General features: G+C 39.7%; 1 long non-coding RNA gene across 1 annotated transcript in view; it reads left to right on the top strand.

The window, feature by feature from the left end:
* The first annotated feature begins 16,148 nt into the window (after nt 1–16,148).
* The window catches only part of LOC114472449 (uncharacterized), a 69,788-nt gene continuing 62,361 nt past the window's right edge, over nt 16,149–23,575 (top strand). Inside the window, exon 1 of the long non-coding RNA XR_003675102.1 lies at nt 16,149–16,266. This is a non-coding gene — a long non-coding RNA (uncharacterized LOC114472449). The remainder of the gene's footprint in view (nt 16,267–23,575) is intronic.

Raw genomic sequence — 23,575 nt, forward strand, 5'->3', positions numbered from 1 at the left:
TATCAACACTTTCAGAGATAAACTAAAACTGGCTGTAGTTTTTTTGTTGTTTTTGTTTTTTGCATTAATTCAGTAAATGCAGAGTTGTGCAAAATAAAAAAGAAAGTTTTTCATATTGTCATGTCACTTTCACTTGTACACTTATAAGATAGAGGAATTTTACCAAATTGGTTCTAATGGTTATCCATTTGCATGTCTTTAAGGCAGTGGTTCCCAATCTGTTTTGTTCCGTGTACCCCCTTCACATTTTTGTCAGATCATTTTTCCATAATTTCATGCTTTTTCATCAGTGGAACAATGGACTCTCTTAAACCCCTAAATGCTTAATCTACAAATTCAAAACAATGAGTGGAATTTAGTTAAACTTCATTGTTGATGTGATTACTTTTAATATTCAGTAAATACAAGTAAAATGTAGGTAATCATTGTCTCCTATTGTCAGAAGTGTGATAAAATGGCCTCTACAGCATAAAATATTACTGTTCTAATAAATTACAACAAAATGCAAGGCAAGGAAAATTCACATATTTAGTGCATTTCATACACAAGGCAATTCATTGTGTTTTACATGATCAAAAAGTTCAACACAAAACATTCAACAGCTTAAAAATCAATAAGAACAGAAAAATCAGCAGTAAAACTATTAAATCAACAATATTATAGCAGTTTATTGAACAACAGTACTGTTAGTTTGTGGCGAATTTGTCCAAAAAACAGCCTAAAAAGGAACTTGCAACATTTTTCTGTTATTTTCAAATTAATTGTTAAATCTGTTAAACCCCCTGCAATGTGCTCCTGTACCCCTGTTTGGGAAGCAGTGCTTTAAGGTACAAATTCTATAACACTGAGTGATCAACAAGACATACAGTAGACGTACAGCATCAGCAGGGTGTTGGCTGTTAAAGCAGACACTGAAATAGAGTGATTTCAGGTCCAACTGGTGACCATCCAACTGTGTCTGTTAGCCCTATGAGCTAACAAGATACAGCTAACTTCACTCTACCTTGTGTCCAATATCAACTTTAGGCTTGTGCAACCCCAAACATATCCCCAAGCTGGAAAACTGGTTATTTATCGCACCCAAAGTTAACACATCCATCAGCAGCCTGATGCATGAGGTGTAAGGTCTACTCCCACTGCTCTTCATTACATATTTGAACAGGCTTCAGGTTCAGGACTATTGATAGCTTTCTTTTTTGTTCATAAACTCTCTCTCTTGTGTTTGGCTTCCATTGGCAGCGAAGTCTAATTAAAAAACATCCATCTGAGCAGTTCTTTGGGCACCTTTTGGCTTCAGCTTCAGGCCAACGGGTGACCCAGGATGGCCTTGGTTCTCATCTCCCTGTTAAATGGGATAATGACATTTCTTGCCACTTATGATAATATACTGTAGGTAATGACTATGAATACAATGAGTTTTTAAATGATAAGAGGAGAGGCTGAATTCAGTCAAACTGCCTGAAGCTCATGAGAAAATGTATTTAAAAAAAAAAAAAAAAAAATCTTGATTAATGCTCACACATTTTATGATTATGGCCCAACCTGTGGATTGGGTTTTATTTAACAATACCAGTAAACCGGTAGCACAGTTTTTCCTCTAAAATTTATGAATGCTGTAATTGCTCACCGTTCCAATCTCACGGTGCGTGTATTTGAACGAACAAGCGCGTGCTGCGTTTGTTTCCTCATCTGCTTGTCGTCCCAGGCCCTTACAGCCCTTACTGGTACGATGAATTTGATAAATCCCCTTATCGCCCCGGGAGACAATTAAAGCGCATGTGACAGGGGTCCCTATCTCCGCTCTCCTCCTGTAGCGCTTCATTTAGAAGTCATTTGTCTCCACTATGGATTTCCTATTTTTAATGGCATTCGTATGCAGGGGTCGGGCTATGCTGAATAATAGATGGTTCCCACTCTCTCTCTGTTTTCCCCTTTCATTCCCCTTCCTTGTTCATTTCCTCGTCGCCGGGCCTCATGGGAAGGTGTCCGTGTCACTCTAAAAACAAAGGTGCTGCACTTCTTGCACACATTTTGGTAGAAAGGCTACTCTCTCTGGTGGACAAGATTTCTTCCCGAAGCCAGTAGAAGACATTAAACTGATATCAACGTGCTCACATTAACCCCAAGCCTCCCCCTTTCTTACCTTTCCTCCCTCCCTCCCGGTAAAGGACGTTTATCACAGAAAGCGAGGCGGCTGCACAGTGAGGTGATATATTGTCCTGGCCGAGCGCGAATGAATAGACTAGTAATTATCCTGTTAAAAGGGTGGCCAGACAAAGAGAGAGCCTCGCTATGATTTAAATTGTTTTGTTTCCCCCACAGTCGACGCCCGGCCTTCTGACTGACATCATGAAATGGGAAAAGTGAGCCTATTTATAGCTTAAGACATTCAGCTAATTGTGGAATTTAATAAGGTTTCTGGAAGAGTGGGCTTTGGAAAAGCCATGAGGCTTGCACCTCCTCGTCACTCTGCTCTTATATCTCCTTGATGTTTTTTTATTAGCTCCACTGATCCTCTTTGCATTTCACACCTAACCCCACGTATGCAGCCGCCCATCTTGCCATCCTATATCGTCCCATCTCTTTTTAGCAACCTCACCTCTTTCCCACAGTTCACCACCAAACAACCTCTCATTTTTCCCTCCCCGTCCTCGTCTCATTCCGTCTTATCACATGAAATCTACCACAGAGTTCTCCTCTCAGCCCCAGTGCACGACTCTGATTGTGTGATTCTCAAAATGTCACAGTGGCTTAGAGTATGCAGTGATATGTTTGTGTGTGTGTGTCTATGATTACAACTGAAGATGCTTTCAAGAGTGTGTTTCTGTGTGTGTGTGCGCTCTCGTGTGGTGTGTGCGAGACAGGGGTAATTGAGCTCAGAGGGTTTTCTGTCTTTGGTGGCAGAGGGGAAATTGGAATCTTCAGAATCCATTAGAGAGGCCCTTTCTCAGTGTGTGTGTGTGCGTCTGTGTGTGTAGTATACATCTGAATGTGACAACGACAGAATATGAGGCAATAGGGATATTTGAGGAATTGTACAAACATCCTTATATGTACGACGTTAAACTAATGTTGTGTGAGTTTGAAATTTATCCAAATCTGAGTGGACTTCATTGTGCTGTGTGAGTGCTGCCTAGTCTGCTATGATGGACCGCAGCGGAGAATGAAGAGTAGGATGAAGAGAGGGAAGGTGAGTGGAGGTGTGGGGTGGGGGGGGGGGTGCACAGCAGGTAGCAGCAGCAGATGGTCTCATGCTTCCTCCCTGCAGAGCTATCACTCTCCTCTTCTTCCCTTCTGCACTCCTGCTCCGTGTTCTTTCCCAGCTTCGCACATTGTGTGATGCATCATCCCACCTCAGCGTCCTTGGTCATGTAGTGTTTTAATTGCAGGGATAGACCGCCTTCTGTTTTGCAGGGTGTCCATGGTTAAAAGTGGGGCTGCAGGAACAGTAGATTTACATCTACACTGCTGAGTTTGCCCTCGTCTCCTTGTCTTTGTCCACAACTCCTCACTCTTATTTATGAACAAGATTTACTCCCAGACTGGTGTGTATATGTGGATTGACTGCATTGTTTGTTTATATGGTTTATATGGTTAGAATAGAGTGAAGTTACTCTGTAGTTTTTCAAACCCGAGAAGCATCAGAGAGACAGAAGTTGGGATTCCATTACAGATTTTTGACCATTAAAAGTGATATTTCTAAATGTTGACAAAGTATAATTGTGCTTTAAACGTGTTTCCATTGAAGGTTGTTTTGGGACAGGAGCCTCGTTACGTGAAATCTCGTCACATGAGACTTTGCTGCAGGAAGATGGATGCTCCAAACCTCCTTAAAACACTTTGTATTCCTTTGTTGTTTTACGTCTATTGTGGCAGTAATCATTTTTAATTATAATGCTAAGAAATGTCCCAGTCTCCTCTTCTGTGTACACGTACCATGCCATGTTTTCTCGGAGAGAGGTGGTCATGTCACCAGGTACGTCCCATTCTGTGACGTACATTTGCGGAAAAAGCGGAAAACCTTAATATTTGATATTATTTACATCACCAGTTTTTATTGCGCTATTGAGATTTTGCAGATTTCCAAGTGAAGAAGAAGATTTGCCTTTATTTATTGTCATATGTGTTTTACACATATACGGAATTTGTTATCTGTATTTGACCCATCTCTGAAGAGCAGACGGGGTTAAGGGACTTGCTCAACATCCCACAGTGTTGGGACGGCTGAGACTCGAACTGGCGACTCTCCGATTACATGCCCGTTGTCCTTAAAGGGCCCATGTTAAGCTAAATGGACTTTTCCGTGATTTTCTCCTTTCTTACTGCAGGGTGAGCCCAAACACCTCGCTCCAATTTGATGACACGTTCCCACTTTGGTGACGAATTTGACGCGGCACTGAGCTGGAGAAGCCGCGCCTCCAGGAAGCCTCTCTGCCGTGACGTTAGCGTATCTGACTTGTCTTGTTGCTTGCGTAAAGCTTGTTTTGTTGGTTGGATTGGGTCGGAATTTTTGAATGTTTTGAAACGTTTTGTTCTTGTTGACCTGACCGATCTGAACTATTTTCAGTAAGGATATATTTTAATGGCTATTGGATATAAGAATATGGGCTATGTCTTAAAGAAACAATAAATGAATAATATTTCACATCAACAACCCCTTCAACAAAATCTAAAACATTTCTCGATCCAGGCCCCACCCCTTAACTTTAAATAGCAACATTCTAGCGTGGGATAGTCCCTAAGCGGAAGAACTTACATTGATGTATATTCCTGTTAAGTCACCGTATACATGCACATTACATAATGTAAAAACAATCAATAACAGGTAAGAGTTCAGAAAATATTGTGTCAACTCCCCTTTTAAAGGATTTTTGTGTAGATGAAAAGCATGTAAAATGTGCTTCTTGTCAATTAAAGTGATAAGTGGGATATTTGCTCTGAGAGCAATGTGTTTACGCTGTCGAGGGAAACAAGCTGGGATCAATACAGCCACACTGTTAGCACTTTATTCACAGCTTCTTTAACGGGGAGTGTGAGCTGTTGGAGAGTGTGTGTGTGTGTGTGTGTGTGTGTGTGTGTGTGTGTGTGTGTGTGTGTGTGTGTGTGTGTGTGTGTGTGTGTGTGTGTGTGTGTGTGTGTGTGTGTGTGTGTGTGTGTGTGTGTGTGTGTGTGTGTGTGATTACAACTTTCTGCTACAGGTAAAGTCACATTGGAGACTGTTTAGATAGATATAAATTAGTGTAGCAAAGAGGTTATGCAGATATCTGTTTGTGCGTGTGCGTGCGCGTCCGTGCGTGTGTGTCTGTGTGTGCACGTGTGTGTGTGTGTGTGTGTGTGTAATGATTAGCCTTCTCTTAATGGGAAAATAACGTCAGAGCCACTGGGACGTTTAATCCATCTGAGCTGATTCGGTTTCTATCACAGATATTGATCAAGTTTACTGACAAATCAAAAGGCGTTACTTGAGTTTGGGTGTGCGTGTGTATGTGTGTGTGCGTGTGTGCTGAGATTAACCTTACTCAGCATTTTACTGAAAACACAGACCGGGAAACCAATGCACAACAGTAGACTTCAAGTTGACTCCTTTTTAGCCCTTTCAATTCATACTTTCCTTCTTCGCTGCTTGTTTTTGTGTCTGTTTCCTGACTAGGACACATCTGTTCTCCTTCTCTGCATCCTCCCTCTGCCCATCTCTCCAGGCTTTAAGTGGTATTGGCTTTAAAGAGGCAGCAAATCAGTTGCTGATTAATACTGAATTTTTGGGGCCATTTGTCTGCACCATTGCCCCTGTCTCTGACATCCCTCTCCTCATCTCTTCCTCCCTTTTCTTGTTCTCTCCCTCACTGACTCTCTTCTTGTTCTCCTTCCCTCTGAGGTGATGAATGACCGGACGATTGCCCAGGGATTAGAGTCGTCACGGTTACATGTGCCTTGACAAAGTGGTCCTGATTGGTGACCAAGGCACTTCATGGAAGGGGGTGGTCATATCTCAGAACATACTTGTGTGCGTGCGTGTGTGTGTGTGTGTGTGTGTGTGTGTGTGTGTGTGTGTGTGTGTGTGTGTGAGGTCAGTTTCATTAAAGTGTGTGTGTGGTCTATGTGTGCAAGTGATGTAAGTGTACGCAGTTTATCATGTTTGTTGTTGTGATTAGGAGCCTGCTGTGATATGGTTGTGTGTGTGTGTGTGTGTGTGTGTGTGTGTGTGTGTGTGTGTGTGTGTGTGTGTGTGTGTGTGTGTGTGTGTGTGTGTGTGTGTGCGTTTGGGTTTTGAATGAGGCCGAGGTGAAGTGGTGGCTCCGTCAGATGCTGAGTCAGAGTGACAGAGATTGGCGAGGTCCCAGCAGCGATGTGACCACACTGACACCCAAGAACCCAGAAAACGGGTGCTCGTGGACACTGATGAATCGGCTCTCGGAGGAATCGAACACAAGCCTAATCAGTGCATGGATCCTCCTGCAGCAACATTTTTCAGTTTTGTCCTGCCTTATCAGGTGAAGGCCATCAGCTCTGTCACATCCTATTTTAGTCTCATCCCTCTGTCATTACACCCACTGGAGATTTTCGGATAATACAGCATTTCTGATGAACACGTCCTTTTAAGAAAACGTTTGTATCAACAGCTCAGGATACAGAATTCTGGTTTTATTTGCTAACAAACATATTTGTTAATAAGCAAATATGCAAACAACACAGCCACATGGCAGCATGGAGGGGGAAAAAAAGTATTAGACATGGCTTATTTCAAGTTTTGTAAAAAAATTTGTTTTTATGTTAAAGTAATCTAAGAATGAAATGCTGCATTGTGTGTTGTGTTATGTTATGTTGTGGAAATTTCAATATTTAAAATCTTTTTGTTTTTTGTGTAAACAAGAGCACTCAGAGAGCGCAAACATCTGCCAAGTTCCAAATATGCTTTTTTTTTTTTTGTGTCAGGTATAAGCAGTTATGTGGATCAGTTCTCTTCATCATTCACACTTCTTGGAAGACATTTCTATCCCCATTAATAACCATACAGCAAAAAAAATTGAATTAAATGCGCAATCTGCAGGAAACTCAAATTGAGGAACCAACCTGACATAATTGAGTCAAATTTCATAAAGATCAGTCATTTATACACTGTGATATGAATTTTTGAAATTTCAATAATGTGAGACAGAGATTTATTGATTTTTAAAACTGATCCAGAATCAGTATATTGATCAGAATCCCCTCCCAAATCCTGCTAGCAAACAAATGAATAAATAAAAGATGGTGAGTGAATTAAATTACCTCCTTGGCGGAGGCAGTAATTGGATTACAAGTATTTTTGAATGATAGACTTATTAATGAATTTCACACTAGGGTTCTTAGAGATTACATCAAATAAGGCTATTTTAAACTTAAATGTTTTTTTTAATATATATATATATATATATATATATATATATTTTTTTTTTTTACAGCGGTATAAACCTAAAATCATCCTATAATAATCACTTGTTGCCTTTGCTACACATTATCAATCACGTGTAAACTATAGGTGTCTGCTTAGAAACTGTGGATAACCTGTTTTTCAGCTTTATTTTATTATTATTATTTTTTTTATTTCTCACTGAGTTTCTTTCTTTTAAGAAAAAGCACTCATAAAGAGCACAGGCGTCTATTTACTTTATCATTTTATCTGACAAATTGTGTCTTATGTCACCCTTTGCACACTTTGTGTCATTGTTCAAACAAAAATACAAAAAAAACAAACAAAAAAAACTGTGGACCAAAACACAACCGCATTGTTAGATAATCTCATTTCTGATCACTTTTAGTTTGTTTTTCACACTTTATCAGCTACAAAAAGAAAGATTACCTGTGTGGTGCAGGTGTTAAGAAACGTAAAAAGACCAAAATGACAGGGGGCTTTCTCTGAGGGGGTTTCTGGGGTGATGCTGATGTTGATGGGGGGGGGGGGGGGGGGGGGGGATCCTGGGAGGAGGAGAGAATCCCTCCTGTCCCTCATGGCAACAGAAGAATGAGGAATGGTTAGACTGGGATATGTGGATGATGTGTAGTTGGGTGCGAAGATGATTGTGTCAGGACAGAAGAGGCTGAGGAAGAGCCTTGACTAATTATAGTCATCTATTACAGACACAATTAAAATCTGGCTAATTTACTGCAGCTCGACGCTCACACACCCAGCTGATTTATACCCTGACTCAATGACACCCGGAGGACATCCTCACACACACACACACACACACACACACACACACAAGCACTTGCATAAAAATCGAATCCCTCCAATACAGGCTTCCTCTATTATATTTCACTGATTATTTATACTTTTTCCACAGAAATACATTTACACCATTGCATTTGCACGGCTGAGATGAATTGCAACTTTTATCTTTCGCTAAAAAAAGAGTACGACACCAAAGTTTTGTTAGAAACAACTCAGAAACAAACGTAAAAAAAAGAGAGATGCACTTTTTTAAATCACTCAAACTCAAAGTCCTTCCTTTTATGAGCACTTTTTAATGGAACATTTTGAACATGAGAAATGTGTTCATAATAAAGATTGTGTTTTCAAAAATAAACATTTTACGGATGCATTTGTTTGTTTGTTTTTATGTTTCTGGTGAAAAACGAATAGACAATGATGATTATAAGACACAGAGGCAAGCTATAATGCCGTCATTTTCAATATTCTCGAGTGGTGAAATAGCCCCAAAGTTGGGGTTCAAAATAAAAATGATGTAGTCACATAAAGAAAAAATGTTTTATATGCCAAGAAAGAGTAACCTTTATACTATGAATTAAAACAGAAATCAGATTTCGTTTTCTTACATTCCTACATGAAGTTATGGGCCAATGAAAATAGTAAAAAAAAAAACATTTTTTCAGATTTCATGAGACTGTCACCCAATAACCAATGCATATATTTGATTAATCATTAGAGATGTGAACAGTCTATGTACATAGCTCAAAGTTGATCAAATTACAGGGAGCTGAGGCATATGCAAAGTACCCAAACATGTTCCAGCCTGAAACCCCGACAAACTCTTTTCCAATTTTGAGGAGCTGACATGTGCACCAGATAGGATGTATGGCATATATTTTTCTATATTCTGACAGAGTAGGTGGAGCTGTATTTCTCTACCAAATTTCAGTTTCCTATGTGATGTAGTTGCTGAGATATTGGAGGCTGAAAATAAAATAAAAATAAGGAAGTGCCAAACCGACACATACCCACCTCACTATATTAGCCATATCTCAAAAAGTATTCATCCGATCACACTGGAAAATTACAAAAATGTCATTTACATGCCCAATATTGGCCTGGAATTTGTTCAACGTGTATTAACTTGGCTTTACAATTAAAAATCTGCAACTATTCTGAAGCAGGAAATTCAACCAGCAAAACATATCACTTTAACTATAAGAACACTACCCAGCGGGAGACGCATTAGAAATGATGGATATGGTCCCCACTCCACAGATCTCAATATCATGAACTCTTTGTGGGAGGAAAGAAGAAGATGGAAAGTAGGTCTTCATTTCTCAATGATCTGTGGGTCGTTTGAAAATCTCCACCAAAACAGGTCTTTTTAATTCTCCCGTGCTGCAATAAAAACCCACACAGTTTAGCTCCACTGAATTCTAGTTTTACTGACATTAATTGAGTCTCTATTCAATTGATTTTATTAGAAGATAAAACTGTGCATGATTAAAAAAACAAACAAAAAACAAACAAACACATTTCTTTCACATAACATAAAACGTTTATTGTTAATCTGTCTCTGAATTAGCTTTGTAAGTGTATACTTAGACTTTGTGTGTATACGACTCAGACCAAGTCATGGACAGTGATATAATACCGTTGTTTATTTGAGCAAGTTGCCATAGTGATTACAATTTGTCAATCCTCCATGATTTCACGGCGGACTGTGAAACTGTCACATTAAATAATCTATTGTTTTGTGCTTGCTGACACAATCTCTTACACAAGGACACAGAACATGATGCGGTAGAGGCTACAGCTAATAACAAGGCCTTGGTTAGGATCAAGCTTGGGGAAAATGAGAAAAAACTTCTCATTTAAAGACATTAGTTAAAATTCCTTCCCAGCAGCACAACAAATATGAGGAAATGGAACAGATTCATTCATTTACGTCACAGTTTAACAGTTTGTGGAACTTTTAGTGATTCTGACGACCACAAATACAACTTCATGTCAAGTCATTCGAACAATCGCTGGAAATCTGTCTTTGGTTATAGTTCACTTCCTGTTGTGTTTCTCCTGAGTTCCTTGTTATTGTCCTGTCAAATACACGTAAAAAAGAGCTTAAAGGTCCAAAAAGAGAAGAAAAGAGAAAGGGACATGACTGTGTCAACAACTCTATTTGATGTTCAGCAGGATGTCGAGGTGTGGGGGCTGATGCTCTTTCTGCTTCATTATGCCACACCTCTTTTTCTTTTGCTCCTCCCACTGATTTATTCATCTGGGTGGAGATCAGACAGAGGACCCACCCACATGGGTGGTTCTACCAATGGAAATCTCTCTCTCTCTCCCCCTCTCTCTCTCTCTCTGTGTGTGTGTGTGTGTGTGTGTGTGTGTGTGTGTGTGTGTGTGTGTGTGTGTGTGTGTGTGTGTGTGTGAGCGAGAAAAGCAACCCTCAGGTGATGCAGCACATTAAGGGTTAAGTCAGCAGCATGCTGGATCTCTGCAGAGGTGACAGATGCTTCCTATCCCACCCAGCACCACAGGGGAACTAGAGACACTCAGCATACCAATGAGCCTGCGTCTGAAACACACACACACACACACACACATTGGTGTTCCATATGCATATGGAACACCAAAGACACCACAAACATATCCAAACATCAGTACCGTAACACACATGTGTTTGCGTGCATACCTGCCAGGGGATATAAAAGATGACATGTTTATGATAATCAACTTTTGGGCCACATTACTTTAACATCTCCTTGATTTCTCCATCTGCAGTTTGAACAAATAGATGTGCTTGGGTTCCCTTCCAGCAGGAGTCAGGCAGATGTGATCCTTTGTCTTAACACATGACCTGTTCTAGAGGGCCACTGCACACAGCTTTATAATAACACGCACACACACTTGCATATAAATGCACACTCCAATGCAGATACATTTAAACATATGGCCCAAACACAGTATATTCACACAGGCGGACACATACACGGGCAATAAAAGTGACAGCTGTCGTCATGATGGAGCACTCGGAGAAGGGGAAGTGAAGGCTGAGCCACCGCGCAACATGGTGTCGAGAAGACCTGCTATTCATTTTCAGCTTAATATGTTCCAGCCCATTGGAAAAACATTGCAGCATATAATGTAAGCAATTTCATGTGTGCACGCCACTCCTCGGCTTTTCCTCTGAAGCACTCGTGAAATGAGGAGACCAGATTTAGCTGATGGTTGAGTGACTTCAAATGTAACAGAGCTCATAAATGTATGTATGGGGATGCTTGTTTTTGTTGGGCTTATTTTGTGATGCATTAGCATATAAAATGACACATCCGTGCGTATAAGCCTGTTGGATTGGCTCGTGTTAATTGAACTGGTCCCATTAGAGTCGAGGTTGTGCACATCTCCAAAACCAAAGCAAATACGATGTGACCTCAGATGTTCTTATACCATCATGAGCGCAAATATGAAGAAACGGTGACACTTGTGCACACGCAGGCTATTCCAACACATGCCTGTGTTTGTGCTATACACACACACACACACACACTGGAGCCTCAGCCGGTCCCCTACCATCTTTATATGAGTAAATAAATGGCATGCTTGGCAGTGGGTAAATGCATGCGCTCTCAGCCTGCGGGTCCAGATGGCGGCCCAGTCGTTTGCTTTACCTTGTTTTGTTTAATTACTACACTCCACTCTCTATTTCTTCAATTAATCACCACCAACCTGCTCCATTAGTCTCTCTCCTGTGCACACATAGGCTCCCATAAAGAGAGCTGTGTGCAAAAATCAAACATAGACACAGGATAAACAAACACACACATGCAAGCACGAAAGAGGGGTAAACGCAAATATAGCAGCGTCATCAGCAAACGTGACGACTTTTCTTTGGGTAAGTGAGTTTCAGGAAGAAAAATAAAAGGAGGGGAAAAGTGTGTAGCGTCGGAGGAGGAATGGAACGTCAAGGCCAGTGAGGAGGTAGGCTGTCAGCCGGCGTGTGGACGAGAATAACGGGGCGGAAAGCACTTCATTACATCCTTTTTATTCCGTTATAATCACCACACAGACATCACTCCTTGGTGACACCAGAGCTCAGCGAATGACATGGCGATTGATGCACCGGAAACAAGCGGCTCCTGCAACACAATAAACAACACCATTAACCAACGTGGCCCCTTCAGCGCGGTAAACAGTTCATATTAATTATCGTCAGCCCGATGCACGCCTCTGCGTTGCGTTTAATCCGTTCTAATATGACGGTAGCCGGGAAGATTGTCAATTATAGTTTTACATGTAAATGATATCAGACGCAGGTTGTGCGGCTTGTAATAAAATTAGATGGAATCAATTTGCAACACAAAGAAGGACAGATTTGAATTAATAAAAGGCCAAACTCAAGTCAGCATCACCCAAAGAGGGACATTCACTCAAAGTAATCACCCTCAGACCCCAGTTTAGCGTGCACGAAAAGAACACTTCAGTGAATACCCTTCAATCACTAAGGCGTTATATAAATATGTGTTTGTTTTGCACATTCTTCACCTTTGAACTCAGATTAAACACGTCACTCTTCATGCATCCAAAATGTTTTTTTTTAGTTTTGCTGTATTCTGACTATTTAGTTGTAGTTGTGCACAACTAAATGAGTTAAGTCTGAATTCTGCAGCAGACGCCTTACAACTCAACTCATTGCTTGTCCTTTACTGCCACCTAGAGGTGAAAGAGGAGAAAAGCACAGGGAACATCATGATCACTCATATTGTCCTGTCCCTGCCCCCATCACCACCACCTCCACCACCAGCAGCATTTCCTTCTGACGTGATCTGCAGGAAGTCATGGAGCATTATCTGACCACCATGCCTGTAAGCTCCTTTGTTCTATACTTTCCTACCAGAAACATCCTCCCCTCCCCCCCTCCTCTTGCCCTGTCAGCTGTTTTTTTTTTTTCACCTTAAATTTTGAGTCTCATTTGTTTCTTCTTCTTCTTCTTCTTCTTCTTCTTCTTCTTCTTCTTCTTCTTCTTCTTCTTCTTCTTCTTCTTCTTCTTCTTCTTCTTCTTCTTCTTCTTCTTCTTCTTTCTTCTTCTTCTTCTTCTTCTTTCTTCTTCTCTTCGTCTCTTCTCTTCTTCTTCTTCTTCTTCTTTATATTTTGCAATGTTCCACAATGAAAAAACACTAACATTTTAGGTGGGGCAATAACTAAAATCAGGATGTGAATGAAAACATTAATAACGATAACATATTTGTTATTACTGAAATATATTTAATAGAATAAAGAAAGAAAGAAAGAAAGAAAGAAAGAAAGAAAGAAAGAAAGAAAGAAAACAGATTTTTTTTTAAAAAAAAAAAACAAGCATTGCATGAAAAAACAAGATAATTAAAATTGCATTTTTTCTAAAAAAAAAAAAAAAAAAAAATCCCAATAAGTGATGATATATTGTCGATATGAACTTTTAAATGTAAATATTCCAGAATTATCCAATTTCTACTACTTTTCATCTGGCAGGTGAGAATAAATAACATTACAAATGGAAAAAATACAAAAAATGTACAACACAATAGAATAATTGGAAAACTCACAAACACCAATGACAGTATCAAGAAACACTGAGAGGACACATGAAATCTAAAACTTAAAAATAGTGCTGACAGATCTGGTTTCTTTTTCAGAAATGAGTTTTTTAGATTGTCTTTAAAAGTGATAAGTACCAAAAACAACAACAAACATCTAATAGATTTTCCTAATGCAGTCCAGCTCTTTCTAAGCAGTGATTATTAGCATGTGTGTCTGTAGCCAATATCATTTCCTTTTAAATCCACTGTAGGCCGACTATTTAATGGGGTTCAGTGGGTTTTTAAAGCACCCACTGATAATACTGGGGGGGAAAAAACAACCTGGGGTATTTTGTGCAATGATTTACATGCATGTTTCTGGACCGGACAAAGGTACTTTTTGCGTTCGTCCTGCACTCTGACCTCATAAAAGCAACAAAACTCTGAGAAATGACAGCCAGGGATTGACCCACTGGAACCTACAGGTAAATTATCAATATCAAAAAGGAGAAAGAAATCCAACTTAATGCAAGCTAAAAGAAAACATGTGAGCATCAAAGAGGACTAAAAACATAGTTCATGATTATCTAGACTCTTCACAGCACACACTCTGTGACACTCCCTGTTTACAATCACTACAGTGCTACCAGGAGCTAACAGTGCTATCATTTTCAATTGCTTTATGATTCAAGTGCACGTGTCCATTCTGAGATCGATCGAATAACAAAGAAAAATTGCCTATTTGGGTGTTCCATAAACAAACTGTAAAAGGATCCAACATCTTTGGGCACATGGGGATCACTATCCCTTACACTATTAACTGGATGTGTAAATATTGTGATGTTGCCGATGAAGGGAATGTGCCATGTCAGACATTTCTGTTGGGCCGAATGAAAAATGATGGCGCTTGTTTGTTATCTTCTTGTTTGTTTTCTGTATACTTCCACATTTTCGATGAAACTTCATATTTACATTTATCTCTTTTAACTGATTTGAAATAAACCAAGAGTGAGACACATAAACTATAAAAAAAATGGACATAAATGAACATTCGCCCCAACACAGTGTGTCCTTGGCTTACGGATGTAACCATTAACACACGCACACACACACACACACACACATACACACACACACACACACACACACACACACACACACACACACACACACACACACACACACACACACACACACACACACCTTTTGCCTCTAGTCTTGTAAAACTGAGGATAAGAGACCAAAGAGAGACACAGAGCAATAAAACCTAACCAATAAAACTGCCTTCTGCCTCTTCCTGTTCTCTCTCTCTCTCTCTCTCCCTCTCTCTCTCTCTCTCTCTCTCTCTCTATTTAACTGTCTGTCTCTGTGTTTTGCACCAAGTGTCACATTTGCTCATGGATGGATGGATGGATGGATGGATGGATGGATGGATGGATGGCAATTAAGCATGTAGAAAATAGAAGAATACAAAATACAAAAAAGAAGAAAATAAATCTCAGTGAAATAAATCATATAACCAAAGTTGGCTAAGGAATCTGATTGCATACTTTGGTGACCTAAATATGAAATATACACATAAATAAGGTACAATATTTACTCAAATATCAATTCAACTCACTAGAAGTATAGCATATAATAACAATATCCTTATATCAATAACCTGGAGGAGTTGCATCTTTAGAAACAACAAAAAGAAAATCCAAATACACACAATAATGCATTTTCATGGGGGTATGTCTGCTATAGTGAAATTTAAATGGGGTCACCTGCAATGTGTTAAAATAATTTCTGAATAAAAAAATATATAGCTTATATATGGAAATAATATAAAATATAACTATATATATATATTATATATAGATATAATATATATATATATATCTATATATATATATATATATATATAGGAAGAAAGAGAAAAACTAACTAACAACTACATTTATGTATACATAAATAGTCTATTCATGCATGTGTATGTACTTGTTTAACCGGATGCATGTGTGTGTAAATGGTTATGTGTAACACCCTGTACATAACCTTTTCCCATTTTATAAACACTTAAAAACTTAATTGTAAAATTTTGTTAATTATTTTGTTAAATTATGTTTTTAATTATTATTTTTTTTTACCTTGTCTGCACATGCTGTGAAAGGTCCACACTATAAGAAGGCCAATCATTTCAAAGACAGCAATGCATGTTTTGTTATTGCAATTAAATAAATGAATTTTATTTTTATTTTATTGCAGAATTGTGACCATCACCACTGCTTTAAGGTTTTAAAATAAGTCCATGCCAGTATTTATTTTGTGAAGACGTCATTTCACCTTTCCGCCGGTAGATGGCAGCCTAGGACGTGTAATTCTGTTCCCACAGGTCCCACAGCGGGTGCCCGCCGCGTGCCTGTCTGATAAGGTCTGGCCGTGCGTGTCGCCTCGTGTCCGGGTGAAGAGTTCATCGCGTGGACTTGATGCGAGGCCGATGTCAAGAGTCTAATTTCATTTCGCATCGAGGTGAGAGCGACATGTTATATTGCTGGAATCCACGAGGAGACGTAGAGAAAGCGCGCCAATAAACAAAAGTAACAAGCAGCCTCTCATTTATAACCATTAGTGACACTTATTAACCTTATGGTCAGATTATGGTGACATTAAAACAATCCACTAGCCATTTATTGCTGTGTCTTATTGAGAGGCAAAGCAGTGAATCATCACTATTTGATTTAATTTAAAAAGAATAACAATTTTTTTTATTATTATTATTGAGCCTATAATAGATGCGCAGCTTTTATGCGCACAGAGAGATGTTTGGTGTGTAAAAGCTCACCTTAAAAAAAAAAAAAAAAACACACACACACATAGAGCTTTAAATGGTTCCACAGAGTGCAAACAGGGTTTTCTGTGTCCTTCAGTGTGAAGATGCACTTGAACGATAATGGCCAGCAGAGAGCACTCTGTGTAATCATAACGAGCCATCTCCAATGAGTTATAACAGGATTTATCCATATGAATCATGTGTCTGTATCATATAGATGTATTAGGGAGGATTAGGTCCACTCATTGTGTTACATTAGAAGCATTCTGTGCTAAATCTTGTTGTGCAGTGGACAGAGGTGAACTGAATCAGATTAGTGTTTAAATTGTTTATTTTTCTCTCTCTCATTGATATACATAGCTTTATTTTTAATTTTTTAATTTAGTTATGTATTTTTTATTTATTTTTTGGGGGGGGGGTTGTTACATTGCACAACTTTAACTGAATAACTATGCAAAATGAATTAAACACCATTGTTTGTGAAGGAAAGTTCCTGCTGTAGGTGTTTTAAAGTGAATAATTTTCATTAAAATGCTTGTTTAATGTAGAATATATATATATATATATATATATATATATACTATCTACCAATTATTATTTTTACTTATTGTGTAAAATAGCGTATAATAGGTTTACTTGTGTTTACAGATGGTTTGATTTCTTTGTGCATCGTACGTGGATCGTATATTATTTTGAACATTTTTGATTGTTTTCTATTTCTCTGTTTTTGTTCTTTTTTTGTTTTTCTTATGAAATAAATGAAAATGGAATTTAAATCCCCATTATCATGCAAAAAAGTAAATATTCCAAAGTTTTAGCAAAATTGGCAGTTTTTTTTTTTTACATAATTTTTCTATAACATTTTAGATTTCATTAGTTAAAAAAAAACAAAAAAAAAAACAGCCTCAACAAGCTTTTTTTTATTGTTTTAATATAGATATGAGCATGAAATAAAGATAGTCATATTCGACTACAGGATATTGTAGTTCTGTTTTCATCCACTAGTTGGCAGGAGAGGACTAAAGCTGGGCACTTCCTCTTCTCATCCATGACAAATGTACTTACCGCCTCCATGGTCACTCTCTTACCAACTTTTGATTTATCTTTATTTTATCACTTGTGACAAATTTATTTTCAAGGATGTGTGGCATATGTTGGCCTTTAAAGTGGACCTCAATGTAAATTGAATGAGACGGATGGAGAAAGATAGAGAAATGTTACACACACACACACACACACACACCAACCACAGTAAAAGCTGTGCAGCATGTGTCACCAGTCTGACCCAGACTGCACTTCCTGCTCACCATGGCTGCTGTGGCCCTTTGGTGACACACACACACACACACACACACGGAGGTGCTGTCACAGACACAGACTGAGCTGATAACCGGGGCTTACCCTCATCATTCCTTCTTACAGCCGATGACTGTGGGCCTCTCACGTGCACGCGTGTGCACACACTCACACTCACCCTAACACTCGCCCAGAGCTGAGTGTATTATCTGTGTCATCGGCCTCTGCTCACATCAAACTCCTGCACGTCGTCTTATCAGGGGTCTCTTTGCTCTGAGCTCTTATACTCATCCTCCTCAGAGAAAGCCACAGACATTGTGTGTGTGTGTGTGTGTGTGTGTGTGATGCCAAGATGAAAGCAGGAAGTGTGCAGAGATAGTGTGGGTGCAGAGGGCCAGTGCCAGGCCTTAGAAGATGCTGCTGCGTGAGGATGGAGAGTGCGAGGGTAAAGGATGTGTGGGGCTGATTAGGAGGTGAAAGTGCTGCCCAGCACATGTGCTCCACCTCTCTGCCTCTTCCTTGCCTCTGCCCTCAGCCCCGACTCTCATTCCGCCTGCAGCAGCATGTCCTCGCTCTTTTCTCACTAGCTTTGACTCCTGGACCTTTTGCTCAGCTATGTATCCTTCCTGCCGCAGGGCCCCATGTTTTCTCCATTCCAAACCACAGCCGCACTATCTCATCTGTCGTGTCACTGCATGCATACTTGTTCCATAACCACCTCACACTGAAATAATGAGTTTGAGGTTGAAAAAACATGGATTCTGTTCATCTCTTATCGTCAACTTATCTCCCTTTTTGTTTTTTTCACAGTCTCACTCGCTACCGCCTCTTTCTGACTATTTAGCTCTAACAAGTGCTCTCATACTCATGCTCAAAATTTTGTGATTAATCTTACAGTCCTTCCTCCCACTCTTCATCATCTCATTTCCTAATAACCCAGCATCCTCTGCTCTCTTTAGGAAAACAAGGATTGTCATATGTGAAGTCTTGCACTTTTCTCTGCCCTTTGTCTTCATCCTTTACATTACAGTATTAGTGTGCGTTCACACGAAAGAAACTTAAAACGCTCTAGGATTTGTTTACTCGAATAGTCCGCCTTGAGTCTAGCCTGGCGATGATTGAGCCACACCCACTTCCTTACAATTTTGTAAGAGAGTGGGTATAGTAATGGCGCGGTTTCTGCTCACTTCCTCATTTCGAAAGAAACCGAGCCAATCAGAGTGGTACAGAAATAACGTCATATCTCAGCGTCAGAACAAACATGGCGCCCGCCAGAAGCTTTAAAACCATTTATATTGTGGAAGTTTCCAACTGGAAGGTTTAGGAAAAAAGATCAACGCTTGTTGCACTATTGTCGTCAGGTCCGCTCATTGTTTGATGTGTTTGTCCCGCCCCGTTCAGCCTTCCAGACTAATCGCCTGTATTAGACATTGAATAATACAAGGAGATTAGGATGGATTCCAGGCTACCATGAGTCTAGAGCAGATCAGGCAAATTCTGAAGCGTCTTTGCCGGACTCTTGAGTGTCACCAATCAAGTTCTAGAGCGATTGAGGTGGGCTGTGGACACAAACACTGTTGACTGGAGCAAACACAGGAAGTGTCAAAGATGATATAGAGTGCACGGCTTTGTTGGTGGGCAGGAAACTGACGCAACAAAACATCAAAGCCATCAAAAGCACGGCAATTTGTTTGCTACCGCTTTGTTGAATGCAGTGAAAGAACGGGCAGGAATTGAAGAATTTCCTCTGCGCTCACTTTAACCAATAGATGACAGCCTCTTCTTCTCATGTCTATTTGACTGCTGAAAGAAATCCCTACTCCAGTAACAGCGCGCCAAAGCTCATTCAACTGCATCAGAGGCTGTTTGGAGCGGATGAAAAAGTGCGCTGTGAACACAAACTGAGCCAAATCAAGGTGATGAAAACTATCCACCGTTTTTTTTTGCTCAATCAGATCTTTGTGTCAGTCCTAGGCCTTAATATGCTGGTTTTTAATTGAATGTTAAAACTTGTGAGGACAAGGAAGAGGAAGACAAGGAGGAGGAGAAGAGCTTGGCCAACATTTGCCTAAAGCCCAGCAGCCTGGATCGATAAGTGGTCTTAAGTTTATCTGATTTTTATCAGCAGATACGACAGCGGAGCAGGTCAATGGGCTGCGTTGACCTTTTCAGGGATGATGGCGAGAGAGTCCCCCCCTCCACCCTCGTACCCCCTTTGGTCCCCTGTCACTGGCTGACTGGCACAAGTCTGTTGCGCTCGACAACAAAGTCTGCAGAGACGTCTATATCAGTGCATGGTTGGGCTGACAGGGCCTGGCTGTTGTATTTATAAACTGTCCTTTGGCCGTGACACTTTGCCGATGATCGCCTCCTAATTTATGCAAGCAAATCTCCTCGGTGCAAAAATGAAAGCTAATAGAGTCATTAGCCACTAATTCGTACCGGGATACCTTGTATAAATTGGCTTACTTTGTAAAGCCCTCCCCTGATGATACGTGCCCCCCCCCCACACACACATTACACCCTCCTCTCAGCAACTGTCTCTCTTTCACCCTTCACACCATAACATACCGTCATACACACTGCTGGCACACATATATTCTTTTAGTGCATGAATTGCCGTGTGTGTTTGTTTAATGGAGTGTAAGGTACAACATTTTAACGCGTGTGTGTGTTTGTGTACTTTCATCGAAATTTCATGGCTCTGTTGCATAAAATATACATACTTAATGTAGCAGAGATGTGATAGCAACGAGGTGAGTCTCTGAGAGCATTATGTGCATGAACGCACGCCTCGCCAACACGCCGCCGGTGCCCAAAGCTGCAAGTGCTGATGTGCGTTGTTGTGCCTCCCGATGATCATGACATGAAATGTTTATGAGCATTGATCAGTGATGGCCTCAAAGTAAGAGCCATTTCATATCTTCACTGGCCAGTGCTTAATGGCATTCTGATGGATGCACAATGATCTCCAATACAAGGCAACAGGGACACCTAACCTGCTGCACTTGTTATATGCAAAAAAAACAGGCTGACACACAACCGTTACACGCAGATGACTTTGCTTTTCAATTCTCACAACCATCAGGTTTATTTTGCACCATTATTATTTACTTAACCTTCTATATTATTGCTTTAGCAGCACATCGGTAATATGGATAAAATGCACTGGTTAAATATCTTTTTTTGACTAGCCTGCTCTTCTTTGTGTGGTATTACTTACAGTTTATGGTAATTCAGCTTCTTAAATGTAGAGGATAATCACAAGTTTGTGGGTTCCAGCATCAGAGACGTTGACCTCTTTTTTTTCTGCATCTTCCCACTGGTTTTCCCAAGTAGCATTCTCCCATAATGGTACCCTAACTGGTCTCTTTACTGACCATTTAAGGCACAAGTATCAAACTAAACTCAAATCCAGCCCACAGCAGAAATGAAAGAAGTCAGAGAAACCATGAATCATTGTGTAAATGACCAACTAATTCAGTAGATATCTCAGCTAGATATCACTAAAATAATACACAAATTCAGTGAAACTCCACAAAACTAGTAGGGCTCATCAGGGCTTTTTTTAAATCTCAAATTGTTCAAGGAACTCTACATTTTACAAGAAAACCTGCCATTTGTCAAATTACATAAAAATTGACAAATCAAAAAAATTTCAAGTGAAGATTCTGAAAGGACTAATAGGTGTCACTTGCTTTGATATTATCAGTGCCATACATATCTGATCATTTATTTATACGTGGAAGTGCAAACTAAATGGACTTGGTAAATGGACTTGATTTTATATAGCGCTTTATCACCACACTGAAGCAGTCTCAAAGCGCTTTACACATCAGCTCATTCACCCAATCACTCTCACATTCACACACCAGTGGGACAGGACTGCCATGCAAGGCACTAGTCGACCACTGGGAGCAACTTAGGGTTAAGTGTCTTGCCCAAGGATACTTCAACACATAGTCAGGTACTGGGATCGAACCCCCAACCTCTCGATCAGAAGACGACCCACTACCACCTGAGCCACGGTCGCCCTAAGCACAATAATGTTCAAATTACTAATTTTCTTGCCTAAAATCTGAGGCCCACTTAAGATAATCAGCTCCATATTTGGCCCCTGAACTAAAATGAGTTTGACACCCCTGATTTAACGGAATTTGTGCAGAGCTTTGATTGTCTTTGTGTTTTAGCACAACTATTATGGACTGACGCCCTGTTCAGGGTGTTCTTTTTCTTCTGGCCTTTATATAGTTGAGTAGGCTTCAAGGATCACATTCAGTTATTTTTGTCAGCATTATACCCACGTTGCCTTTTCATTAGTAAAAGAAAACAATACATGTTAATGGTAAAGGATTGGGCAACAGTTTATGGCCCGCAGCTTTATCATAACTGGGAATTTGCCGCCCACGGCCATGCCAAGACATTTCTGGGGCACAGGTGTTCATAACAGAGGGGGGTATGTTTCTAATGATTACTTAACGTCAATGATATTTCATTTAAAAGTTGTGAACTTGAACAAGTACAGTTGAGTGATGTAAACCAAAGCTTTCTGGACCAGTGGATAAATATGAAGCAAGTGCATTGAAATCATTTTGATTCAAATTAAAATAACGACATACGCTTCAACATAAAATGTGTTTTGACATTTTATTAAAGTTTATTGTAACAATAGGACAATATTAGATGTGTTTTAAAGGTTCCCTAGGCCAGTGGTTCTCAACGAATATGTGTACCCTCAGGGGTACTTGAACTCATCTCATGGCATACGCAGAAACATTCGTCAATTAAACTTCTAACATTATGGGACACATTTTTACATGCTGACATACAATTTCCTTATCAGTCGTTAATAAATGATGGCAAACTCTTCAAAATGCATCAAAACGTGAAGTTCAAAATCTAAAACAGCCAAAACATCATAAATAGATGAATAAAAGGCTTAAATCTGACTTTAATGCTGGACCAGACTGGGGAAAGGTATTAGACGAACCTGCTGACACAAATATACATTGCACAACATTAAATAAGGAGTACTCGTGATATGACAAAAAGTATAAGGGGTATATATGCAGCCTGAAGTTATATATATATATATATATATATTCAAATTAAATAGATACTTGTGTTTGTGTTATTGTGGAATAATACTGTGTATTTAACAGTCTAATTGTTTACAATTGTGTATCAAAAATAGATGCCATTGGACCTCACTTGCCTTTATTTTTCTTCCCTTGTCAAGCTGCTTTACGAGGTCCTAATGTTATAATAGAATTTGAGATCACGGTCAATGATAAGTCTGAGGGCAACGTTTGTTGTTGCTGTAAATGGCGAAGGCTGGTCAGAAAGATGTGATGCTTGCTTTTCGGAATGCCTCGAGTGTATTTGCAACAAAAACAGTTTTAAGAAAAGTGTTCAAAGACGAGTTTTGTTCCCTTTCATCAGATTAACACTGTCATGTTTTTGGAATTGTCCGGTGATGTTAGTCCTCTCAAAAACTTTACTATAAACGGAAAATTATAATTAGCAGCATCTTCAAAATCCTAACTTCCCTGCAGACATGCCTAAAGCCATTGTATGATGATGTAATCAGCTATAGTAGTACTCGAGAGCGGTCTTGGTCTTATTTTGAAGAAGACCGGCACTGACCAGTTATTCTTCAACTTTATTAATGTGAGAATTGGGAGAAGCACTTGGAACTGTTCCTGATTAATT

Source organism: Gouania willdenowi, chromosome 11 (assembly GCF_900634775.1).
Source record: "Gouania willdenowi chromosome 11, fGouWil2.1, whole genome shotgun sequence".
NCBI lineage: Eukaryota > Metazoa > Chordata > Actinopteri > Blenniiformes > Gobiesocidae > Gouania > Gouania willdenowi.